A 12,261-nucleotide genomic window follows, 5' to 3' on the forward strand; every position below is an offset into this window, starting at 1 on the left:
GGGTGGATTTGTTGAGGATTTGGCCAGCTTCCTCCCTGGGACATTGGGAGGTTTAGGTCAGGATTTAGGAGGCTTTGTGGGGAATTTGTTAGGCTTTGGCCAAGTTTTTCCCTAAGACTTTGGGAGGTGTTGGGCAGGATCTGGTGAGGAGTTGTTCTGGCTTGGGCCAGGACTTGGGAAGTTCTTCCGTAGGAGTTTGGGCAGGATTTGGAGGGTTTGGGAGGGTTTTGTTAGGCTTTGGGGGGTTGGTGCAGGATATGGGAGGTTTTGGGGGGGATTTGTCAGTATTTGGTCAGTTTTGTGGCCAGGTGCTTGGTGCCATGGGTTAGTTGATTAGGTGGTGTTGGGTGATAGGTTGGACGCGATGATCTTGAAGGTCTCTTCCAACCTGGTTTATTCTATTCTATTCTATTAGGAGGACTTTTTGCTCATAATAATAATAATAATAATAATAATAATAATAATAATAATAATAATAATAATAATAACAGCAACAACAACAACAGCAACCCCAACCCCACTTCAGCCATGGTGTTGATGCCTCCCAGCAGGATCATTAGCAGCATTCATTCTCAGCAGCAGGGCTATTAGCTTTAGTAATCCTTAGCAGGACTCTCAGTTCTAGGAAGAAGGATTTGGAGGACTCCGTGCCCAGGGTCTGGGAGGTTGTGGTCAGGTTGTGGAGGGTTGGGAAAGGATTGAGGAAGTGTTGGGGGGAATTGTCAGGATTTGGCCAAGTTCCTCCCTGGAACTTTGGGAGGTTTTGGGTCAGGATTTGGGAGGGTTTGGTCAGGTTGTGGGAGGTTGGGTGCAGGATTTGGGAGGTTTTGGGGGGAATTTGTCAGGAGTTGGTCAGGTTGTGTCCAGGTTTGGGAGGTCTTGGTTAGAGGTTGGGAGGTTTTGGGGAAGGATTTGTAAGGTTTTGGTCTGGTTTGGTCAGGATTTGGCCAAGTTCTGTCCTGGATCTAAGAGGTTTTGGGCAGAATTTGGGAAGTTCTCTGAGGATTTGTTGCAGGATTTGTTGCTGGATTGAAGCAGGCTTTGGTCAAATCCTGCCCAGAATTTGGAGGTTTAGGGTCATGCTGTGTGGGGTTGGGGAAGGATTCATCAAGTCTTGGGGGATTTGGTCTGAATTTGGCGAAGTTCCTCCCTGGGACTTTGGGAGGTGTGGGGAAGGATTTGGACAGGATTTGTTGTGGCTTGGTCCAGGACTTGTCCAAGTTCTTCCCTAGGAGTTTGGGAGTTTTGGGACAGGTTGTGGGGGGTTGGTGCAGGATTTGGGAGGTTTTGGGGGGAATTAGTCAGGATTTGATCAGGTTGTGGCCAGGTGTGGGAGGCCTTGGTTAGAGCTTGGGGGGTTTGGTTCAGGTTGTGGGGGGTTAGTGCAGGATTTGTCAGGTTTTGGGGGGAATTTGTCAATATTTGGTCAGTTTGTCGACAAATTGGGAGGTGCTGGTTAGAGCTGGGGAGGTTTTGGTCAGGTTTTTGGGGTTTGATGTAGGAATTAGTAAGTTTTGGGGGGAATATATCAGGATTTGGTGAATTTCCTCATTGGGAGTTTGGAAGGCTTTGGGTAGGATTTGGTGAGCAGTTGTTCTGGCTTGAGGCAGGCCTTGAGTTCTTCTGTAGGATTTTGGGAGGTCTTCTTCAGGATTTGGGATGTTTGGGTCAGGTTGTGGGGGGGATTGGAGCAGGATTTGGGAGGTTTTGGGGGGAATTTGTCAGGATTGGGTCAGGTTGTGCCCTAATTTGGGAGGTCCTGGTTAGAGCTTGGGAGGTTTTGGTCAGGTTTTTTGGGGTTGGTGAAGGATTGAGGAAGTTTTGGGGGGGAATTTGCCTGGTTGTGGACAAGGTCCTCCCTAGGAGTTTTGGGAGGTTTGAGGAAGGATTTGATCAGGATCTGGGAGGTGTTTGTGGGGATTTGGTGAGAATTTGGCTGTGAATGGAAGCAGGCTATGGTCAAATCGCTGGCCAGAATTTGAGAGGTTTGGGTCAGGTTTTGGGGGGTTGGGACAGGATTGAGGAAATTTTGGGGGGAATTTGGTCAGGACTTGGCCAAGTTCCTCCCTGAGACGTTGGGAGGTTTTGGGGCAGGATTTGGTCAGGAGTTGTTCTGGCTTGGGCCAGGAGTTGGCCAAGTTTGTCCTTAGGACTTTGGTAGATTAGGGGAAGGATTTGTGAGGTTTTGTTCAGGATTTGGGAAGTTTGGGTCAGGATGGGGGGGTTGGGAAAGGATTGAGGAAGTGTTGAGGGGAATTGGTTTGGATTTGGCCAACTTCCTCCGTGGGACTTTGGGAGGTCTGGGGAAGGATTTGTACAGGATTTGTTGTGGCTTGGTCCAGGACTTGTCCAAGTTCTTCCCTAGGAGTTTGGGAGTTTTGGGACAGGTTGTGGGGGGTTGGGGAAGGATTCTGCAAGTTTTTGGGGTTTTGGTGAGGAATTGTCCAGGTTCCTCTCTTGGCTTTTGAGAGGTTTTGTGAGGATTTAGTCTCTGGATTGAAGCAGGGTTTGGTCACAACCTACCCAGAATTTGGGACGTTTAGGGAAGGATTTGGGAGGTTTGGATCAGGTTGTGGGGGGTTGGTGCAGGTCTTGATAGGTTTTGGGGGGAATTTGTCCGGATTTAGTCAAGTTCCTCTTTGGGACATTGTGAGGTTGTGGTAAGGATTTGGGAGGTTTTGTGGGGATTTGGAACGCTTTGGTCTCTGGATTGAAGCAGGATTTGGTCACGTCCTCCCCAGAATTTGGGAGGTTTAGGTAAGGATTTGGGAGGTTTGGATAAGGTTGTGGGGAGTTGGTGCAGGATTTGGGAATTTTTTGGGGGGATTTGGCCTGGATTTGACCAAGTTCCTTCTTGGGTCTTTGGGAGGATTGGGTAAGGATTTGGAAGGCTTTGGTAAGGTTGTGGTGGGGTTGTGAAGGATTGAGGAAGTTTTGAGCGCAATTTGTCAGGAATTGGTCAGGTTTGGGAGGACTTGGTTAGAGGTTGGGAGGTTTTGGGGGGTTTGGACAGGTATGAGAAGGTTTGGGGTGGGTTTGCTCTGGATTTGGCCAGCTTCCTCCGCAGGACATTGGGAGGTTTTGGTCAGGATTTGGGAGGTTTGGGTCAGGCTGTGGGGGGTTGGTGCAGGGTTTGTGGGGTTTTTGGGGGGAATTTGTCAGGAGTTGGTCAGGTTGTGCCCCGGCTTTGGCAGTCTTGGTTAGAGGTTTGGAGGTTTTGGGGGAGGATTTGTGAGGTTTTGGTCTGGTTTGGTCAGGATTTGGCCAAGTTCTGTCCTGGATCTAGGAAGTTTTGGATCATGCTGTGGGGGTTTGGGGAAGGATTCAGCAAGTTTTGGGGGTTTTGGTGAGGAATTGTCCAGGTTTTAGGAGGCTTTGGGAGAAATTCGTTACGCTTTGGCCAAATTTTTCCCTACAACTTTGGGAGTTTTTGTTGAGGATTAGGGTGGTTTGGGACAGGCTGTGGGGGGTAGGTGCAGGATTTGGGAGGTTTTGGGGGGAATTTGTCAGGAGTTGGTGAGGTTGTGGGCCAGTTTGGGAGATCTTGGTTAGAGGTTGGGAGGTTTTGGAGGGTTGGGACAGGTATGAGAAGGTTTGGGGTGGATTTGTTCAGGATTTGGCCAGCTTCCTCCCTGGGACATTGGATGTTTGGGGAAGTGTTTGGGAAGTTTTGGTCAGGATGTGGGGGGTTGGTGCAGGATTGAGGAGATTTAAGGGGGATTAGGTCAGGCTTTGGACAACTTCCTAGCCGGTGCTTTGGGAGGTTTTGGTCAGGATTTGGGAGGTTTTGGGGGGGTTTGCTGAGGATTCGGTCTCTGGATTGAAGCAGGGTTTGGTCACATCCTGCCCGGAATTTGGGAGGTTTGGGTCAAGTTGTGGGGGATTGGTGCAGGATTTGGGAGGTTTTGGGGAGATTTTGTCAGGGTTGGGTCAGGTTGTTGTGGTTTTTGATAGGATTCAGGACCTTTTGGGTGGAATTTGGGAGGTTTTGGCCAAGTTCCCCTTTGGGACTTTGGGAGGATTTGGGAAGGATTTGGGAGGTTTTGGTCTTGTTTTGGCCAGGATTTGGCCCAGTTCTGTACAGCATTTGGTAGGTTTGGGGGGAAGTTGTCAGGCTTTGTCCAAGTTCCTCCATGGGTCATTGGAAGGTTTTGGGCAGGATTTGGGAGGTTTTGTGGGGATTTGGACAGGCTTTGGCTAACTTGCTCCCTGGGTCATTGGAAGGTTTGGGGCAGGATTTGCCAGGATTTGTTCTGGCTTGGGCCAGGACTTGGTGAAGTTCTTCCCTAGGACTTCGGGAGATGGTTGTGCAGATTTGGAGAGTATTTGGTCTCTGGATTGAACCAATCTTTGGCTAAATTCTGTCCAAAATTTGGGAGGTTTAGGGAAGGACTTGGGAAGTTTGGGTGAGGTTGTGGGGGGTTGGGGCAGGATTTGGGAGGTTTTGGGGGGAATTTTCCAGGCTTTGTCCAAGTTCTTGCCTGGGACTTTGGGAGATATTAATTTGGGAGATATTAATTATTATTAAGAGGATTATTAGCTCTCTTATTAATTATTGCCATACTTAAGATTATTAGCCATAATATTTATAGATATTAGCAGGATTATTAGCTCAATTAATTATTAGTAGCTGTATTATTAGGACTATTATTAATTATTCCATTGTTAATATTATTAGCCACATTATTATACGTATTTGCTGGATTATTAGCTCTATTAACTATTATCAGTATCATTATATCTATTATTAATTATAGTCATAGTTGAGATCCTTAGCCATATTATTTATAGGTTTTAGCAGGGTTATTAGTTCCATTAATTATTATTAGCAATATTATTAGCTCTATGATTTATTCTTAGCCAGTGTATTAGCTCTATTATTAATTGTTAACAGGATTATTAGCTACAGTGATTTTTATTCCCAGGACTCTTAACTCTATTAACCATTAGCTGGACTTTTAGCTCTATTAGGTATGATTAGCATCATTAGCCATATTTGGATTGCTAGTCATTTATCAATATTAGCAGGATTATTAGCTCTATTAGTTGTTATTATTAGCAGGACTATTAGCTCCATTATTATTACCATTATTAAGGCTATTAGCCATCGTATTTATCAATACAAGCAGGATTACTAGCTCCCTTAATAGTTATTAGCAGGAATATTAGCTCTGTTACTTATGAATAGCATGATTATTAGCGCTAAGTTTTATTATTACTAGTAGTAAGACTCTTAGCCATGTTATTTATCATCATTAGCCTGATTGTAGCTCCAGTATTACTCATTACCAGTACTATTAGCTCCGTTAGTTATTATTAGGTGGACGTTTAGCTCTCTTAGTTATTGCTGTTATAATTATTTAGATTATTAGCCATATTATTTATAATTATTAGCAGTACTATAAGCTCTATTGTTAATTATTAACATTATTTTTATATTAGCCATATTATTTATCAGTATTAGCAGTATTATAAGCTCTATTAATTATTCTTAGCAGGACTATTAGGTCTTTTATTAGTTATTAAGAGGATTATTAGCTCATCTAAGTATTGGTAGCAGAACTGTTAGCTCTCTTATTAATTATAGGCAGGATTGTTAGTGCCATTACTTAATATTAGCAGGACTCTTAGCTCTATTATTAATTATTAGGAGGACTTTTAGCTCTGTATTATAATAATAATAACAACAACAACAACCACCCCAACCCCACTGCAGCCATGGTGTTGATGCCTCCCAGCAGGATCATTAGCAGCATTCATTCTCAGCAGCAGGGCTATTAGCTTTAGTAATCCTTAGCAGGACTCTCAGCTCTAGGAAGAAGGATTTGGAGGACTCCGTGCCCAGGATCTGGGAGGTTGTGGTCAGGTTGTGGAGGGTTGGGAAAGGATTGAGGAAGTGTTGGGGGGAATTGGTCAGGGTTTAGCCAAGTTCGTCCGTAGGACTTTGAGAGGTTTTGGAAAAGGATTTGGGAGGTTTTGGTCCGGTTTGGACCAGGATTTGGCCAAGTTCTGTCCAGGATCTGGGAGGTTTTGGAAAGGGTTTGGAAAGTTTTGTGAGGATTTGGTGCAGGATTTGGTCTCTGGATTGAAGCAGCTTTGGTCAAATCCTGCTGAGAATTTGGCAGGTTTTGTTCAGGATTTGAGAGGTTTGGGTCAGGTTTTGGGGGCTTGGGACAGGATTGAGGAAGTTTAGGGGGGAATTTGTCAGGCTTTGGCAAAGTTCTTCACTAGGATTTTGGGAGGTTTTGGGGCAGGATCTGGTCAGGAGTTGTTCTGGCTTGGGCCAGGATTTGGCCAAGTTCGTCCCTAGGACTTTGGTAGATTAGGGGAAGGATTTGTGAGGTTTTGTTCAGGATTTGGGAAGTTTGGGTCATGTTGGGGGGGATTGGGAAAGGATTGAGGAAGTGTTGAGGGGAATTGGTCAGGATTTGGCCAACTTCCTCCTGGGGACTTTGGGAGGTTTGGGGAAAGATTTGGGAAGCTTTTGTCAGGATTTGGGGGCTGGTGGAGGATTCAGGAGATTTAGGGGGGATTAGGTCAGGCTTTGGACAACTTCCTACCTGGTGCTTTGGGAGGTTTTGGTCAGGATTTGGGAGGTTTTGGGGGGAATTTGTCAGGATTTGTTCAGTTTGTGGCCAGGTTTGGGAGGTCTTTGTTAGAGCTTGGGAAGTTTTGGAGGAATGGGACAGGATTGAGTTTTTGGGGGATTGGGTAAGGACTTGGGAGGTTTTGGTCTGATTTTGGGAGGTTGGTGGAGGATTGAGGAAGTTTTGGGGGGAATTTGTCAGGATTTGGTCAATTTCCTCATTGGGACTTTGGGAGATTTTGGGCAGGATTTGGTCAGGAGTTGTTCTGGCTTGAGCCAGGACTGGGCCAAGTTCTTCTCTAGGACTTTGGGAGGTCTTTTTCAGGATTTGGGAGGTTTGGGTCAGCTTGTGGGGGGTTGGTACAGGCTTTGGGAGGTTTTGGGGGGAATTTGTCAATATTTGGTCAGTTTGTGGCCAGGTTTATGAGGTCTTGGTTAGAGGTTGAGAGGCTTTGGTCAGGTTTTGGGGGGTTGGGGAAGGATTGAGAGGGTTTTGGGAGGAATTTGTCAGGATTGGGTCAGGTTGTGCTCAAATTTGGGAGGTCCTGGTTAGAGCCTGGGAGGTTTTGGTCAGGTTGTTGGGGGTTAGTGAAGGATTGAGGACGTTTTAGGGGGAATTTGTCTGGCTATGGACAAGTTCCTCTGTAGGACTTAGAGAGGTTTTGGTCAGGATTTAGGAGGCCTTGGGAGAAATTTGTCAGGCTTTGTCCAAGTTCCTCCCTAGGACATTGGGAGGTTTTATTAAGGATTTGGGAGGTTTTTTGGGGAATTTGTCAGGATTTGGTCAGGTTGTGCCCAGGTTTGGGAGGTCTTGGTTAGAGATTGGGAGGTTTTGGGGAAAGATTTGGAAGGTTTTGGTCTGGATTTGGCCAGGATTTGGCCAAGTTCTGTCCTGGATCTGGGAGGTTTTGTGCAGGATTTGGGAGGTTTTGTCAGGATTTGTTGCAGGATTTGTTGCTGGATTGAAGCAGGCTTTGGTCAAATCCTGCCCAGAATTTGGGAGGTTTAGGGTCATGCTGTGTGGGGTTGGGAAAGGATTCAGCAAGTCTTGTGGGATTTAGTCTGAATTTGACCAACTTCCTCCCTGGGACTTTGGGAGGTCTGGGGAAGGATTTGGACAGGATTTGTTGTGGCTTGGTCCAGGACTTGTCCAAGTTCTTCCCTAGGAGTTTGGGAGTTTTGGGACAGGTTGTGGGGGGATGGTGGAGGATTTGGGCGGTTTTGGCCAAGTTCTTTACAGCATTTGGTGGGTTTTGGGGGGAATTAGTCAGGATTTGATCAGGTTGTGGCCAGGTTTGGGAGGTCTTGGTCAGAGCTTGGGAGGTTTGGGTCACATTGTGGGGGTTTGGTGCAGGATTTGGGAGGTTTTGGGGGTAATGTGGCCTGGATTTGACCAAGTTCCTTCCTGGATCTTTGGGATGATTGAGTAAGGATTTGGGAGGTTTTGGTCAGGTTGTGGGGGGTTGGTGCAGGACTGAGGAAGTTTTGGGGAGAATTTTTGAGGGTTTGACCGAGTTCTTCACTGAGACTTTGGGAGGTTTTGGATAGGATTTGGGAGTTTTGGGGGGAATTTAGCAGGAGTTGGTCAGGTTGTGGGCAGGTTTGGGAGGTCTTGGTTAGAGGTTGGGAGCTTTTGGGTGGTTGGGACAGGTATGAGAAGGTTTGGGGTGGATTTGTTCAGGATTTGGCCAGCTTACTCCTTGGGTCATTGGGAGGTTTTGGTCAGCATTTAGGAGGCTTTGGGGGAAATTTGTTAGGCTTTGGCCAAGGCTTTCCCTACGAGTTTGGGAGGTTTGGGGCAGGATCTGGTCAGGAGTTGTGGGGGGTTGGTGCAGGATTTGGGAGGTTTTGGGGGGAATTTGTCAGGGGTTGGTCAGGTTGTGGGCAGGTTTGGAAGGTCTTGGTTAGTGGTTGGGAGAATTTGGACAGGCTGTTGGAGGTTTGGGATAGGATTGATGAAGTGTTGGGGGGAATTTGGTCTGAATTTGGCCAACTTCCTTCCTGGGACTTTGGGAGGTTTGGGGAAGGATTTGGGAAGTTTTTGTCAGGATTTGGGGGTTGGTGGAGGATTCAGGAGATTTAGGGGGGATTAGGTCAGGCTTTGGACAACTTCCTACCCGGTACTTTGGGAGGTTTGGTCAGGGTTTGGGAGGTTTTGGGGGGGTTTGCTGAGGATTTGGTCACTGGATTGAAGCAGGGTTTGGTCACATCGTGCCCAGAATTTGGGAGGTTTGGGTCAAGTTGTGGGGGATTGGTGCAGGATTTGGGAGGTTTTGGGGAGATTTTGTCAGGATTGGGTCAGGTTGTTGGGGTTTTTGATAGGATTGAGGCAGTTTTGGGTGGAATTTTTTCAGGACTTGGCCAAGTTCCTCCCTGGGACTTTGGGAGGTTTGGAGAAGGATTTGGGCAGTTTTGATCTCATTTGGGCCAGGCTTTGTCCAAGTTCCTCCATAGGATATTGGGAGGTTTTGGGCATGATTTGGGAGGTTTTGTGGGGATTTGGTAAGGATTTGGTGTGTGGATTGAACCAGGCTTTGGTGAAATCCTGCCCAGAATGTGGGTGGTTTAGGGAAGGATTTGGGAGGTTTGGGTGAGGTTGTGGGGGGTTGGTGCAGGATTTGGGAGGTTTTGGGGGGAATTTGTCAGGCTTTGTCCAAGTTCTTCCCTGGGACTTTGGGAGAAATTAATTTGGGAGATATTAATTATTATTAGGAGGATTATTAGTTCTCTTATTAATTATTGCCATAGTTAAGATGATTTCCATAGTTAATATTATTAGCCACATTATTTATAGGTATTTGCTGGATTATTAGCTCTATTAATTATTATCAGTGTCATTAGCTCTATTATTAAATATAGTCATAGTTGAGATCCTTAGCCATATTATTTATAGGTATTAGCAGGATTATTAACTCCAATAATTATTATTAGCAGTATTATTAGCTCTATGATTTATTCTTAGCTGCTGTATTAGCTCTATTATTAATTGTGAACAGGAGAGGCAGGAGCCCAAAAGGAGATCCCACAGCTATGATGTCCTGCTTTTTCTAGCCTAGCTGGGCAGGGAGGGGGGAGTGGAACAGAGTCAGCTTTGCCAGGGGCAGCGCCCTGCAGGGAGGGTAAAGTACCCGCAAGGCCTCCACCCTGCTTTGTTCTTTTGTTTTCAGCAAAAGGCCTTAACCCACCACACTAGTAAGACTCTTAGCCATGTTATTTATCATTATTAGCCTGATTGTAGCTCCAGTATTACTCATTACCAGTACTATTAGCTCTGTTAGTTATTATTAGATGGACTTTTAGCTCTGTTAGTTATTGCTGTTATAATTATTTAGACTATTAGCCGTATTATTTATCAGTATTAGCAGTATTATTAGCTCTATTAATTACTCTTAGCAGGACTATTAGGTCTGTTATTAGTTATGAATAGGATTATTTACTCATCTACGTATTGTTAGGACTGTTAGCTCTCTTATTAATTATAGGCAGGATTGTTAGTGCCATTACTTAATATTAGCAGGATTCTTAGATCTGTTAGTAATTATTAGGAGGACTTTTAGCTCTGTACAATAATAATGATAATAATAATAATAATAATAACAACAATAACAACACTAACCCCACTGCAGCCATGGTGTTGATGCCTCCCAGCAGGATCATTAGCAGCATTCATTCTCGGCAGCAGGGCTATTAGCTTTAGTAATCCTTAGCAGGACTCTCAGCTCTAGGAAGAAGGATTTGGAGGACTCCGTGCCCAGGATCTGGGAGGTTGTGGTCAGGTTGTGGAGGGTTGGGAGGGAGGTTTGGGGAAGGATTTGGGAGGTTTGGGGAAGGATTTGGGAGGTTTGGGTGAGGTCGTGGGGGATTGGTGCAGGATTTGGGAGGTTTTGGGGGGAATTTGTCAGGATTTGTTCAGGTTGTGGCTGGCCAGGTTTGGGAGGTCTTGGTTAGGGGTTGGGAGGTTTGGGTCAGGTTGTTGGGGGTTGGGACAGGATTGAGGAAGCATTGTTAGGAATTTGTCAGGATTCGGCCAAGATTTTCCCTATGTCTTTGGGACCTTCAGCTCAGAGTTTGGGAGGTTTGGGTCAGGTTGTGGGGGGTTGGGGATGGATTCAGCAAGTCTGGATTTGGCCAACTTTCTCTCTAGGAGTTTGGGAGGTTTGGGGCAGGATTTAATCAGGAGTTGTTCTGGCTTGGGCCAGGACTTGGCCAAATTCTTCACTAGGACTTTGGGAGGTGTTGGGCAGGATTTGGGTAGTTTGGGTCAGGTTGTGGGGGGTTGGTGCAGGATTTGGGAGGTTTTGGGGGGAATTTGTCAGGATTGGTTTCAGGTTGTGGGCAGGTTTGTGAGGTCTTGGTTAGAGCTTGGGAGGTTTTGGAGGGTATGGGCAGGATTGAGGAAGCTTTGGGGGCAATTTGTTGAGGATTTGGATTCTTCCATAGGAGGTTGGGAGGTTTTTGTCATTATTTGGTGAGGATATGTTGTGGGTTGGTGCAGGATTTGTTCACATCCTGCCCAAGGTTTGGGAGGTTTGGGGCAGGTTGTGGGGCGTTGGTGCAGGATTGTGGAGGTTTTGAGGGGAATTTGTCAGGGTTGGTTCAGGTTGTGGCCAGGTTTGGGAGGTCTTGGATAGAGCTTGGGAGGTTTGGGTCAGGTTTTGGGGGGTTGGGACAGGATTGAGGAAGTTTTGGGGGGAATTTGTCAGGGTTTAGCCAAGTTCTTCGCTAGGACTTTGGGAGGTTTTGGGAAAGGATTTGGGAGGTTTTGGTCTGGTTTGGACCAGAATTTGGCCAAGTTCTGTCCTGGATCTGGGAGGTTTTGTAAAGGGTTTGGGAAGTTTTGTGAGGATTTGGTGCAGGATTTGGGAGGTCTCTGGATTGAAGCAGCTTTGGTCAAATCCTGCCCAGAATTTGGGAGGTTTTGTACAGGATTTGGGAGGTTTGGGTCAGGTTGTGGGGGATTGGTGCAGGGTTTCGGAGTTTTTGAGGGGAATTTGTCAGGAATTGTTCAGGTTGTGGGCAGGTTTGGGAGGTCTTGGTTAGAGCTTGGGAAGTTTGGGTCAGGTTGTTGGGGGATTGGGATAGGATTGAGGAAATTTTTGCTGGAAATTGTCAGAATTTGGCCAAGTTCTCTTTGGGACTTTGGGAGGTTTAGGGAAGGATTTGGGATGTTTTGGTCTCGTTTGGGCCTGGATTTGGCCAAGTTCTATACAGCCTTTGGTAGGTTTGGGGTGATTAGTTCAGGCTTTGGCCAAGTTCCTCCTAGGGACTTTGGGAGGTTAGGGGAGGCATTTGGGAGGTTTTGTGTCAGGATTTGTCAGGATTGGGTCAGGTTGTGCCCAGGTTTGGGAGGTCTTGGTTAGAGCTTTGAAGGGTTGGGTCAGGTTGTGGGTGGTTGGGACAGGATTGAGGGGGTTTTGGGTAGGATTTGGGAGGTTTGGGTCAAGTTGTGGGAGGTTGGTGCAGGATTAGGAGGTTTAAGGAGGTATTTGTTAGGCTTTGGGAGTTGTTGGGAAGGATCTGGTCAGGAGTTGTCCTGGCTTGTGCTAGGACTTGGGAAGTTGTTCCCTAGGACTTAGGGAGGTTTAGGGGCAGGATCTGGGAGGTGTATGTGGGGATTTGGTGAGAATTTGGTCTGTGGATGGAAGCAGGCTCTGGTCAAATCCTGGCCAGAATTT

The sequence above is a fragment of the Melanerpes formicivorus genome, unplaced genomic scaffold (genome assembly GCF_026170545.1).
Source record: "Melanerpes formicivorus ecotype bairdi unplaced genomic scaffold, bMelFor1.0.p_v2 SCAF_141, whole genome shotgun sequence".
Classification (NCBI taxonomy): domain Eukaryota; kingdom Metazoa; phylum Chordata; class Aves; order Piciformes; family Picidae; genus Melanerpes; species Melanerpes formicivorus.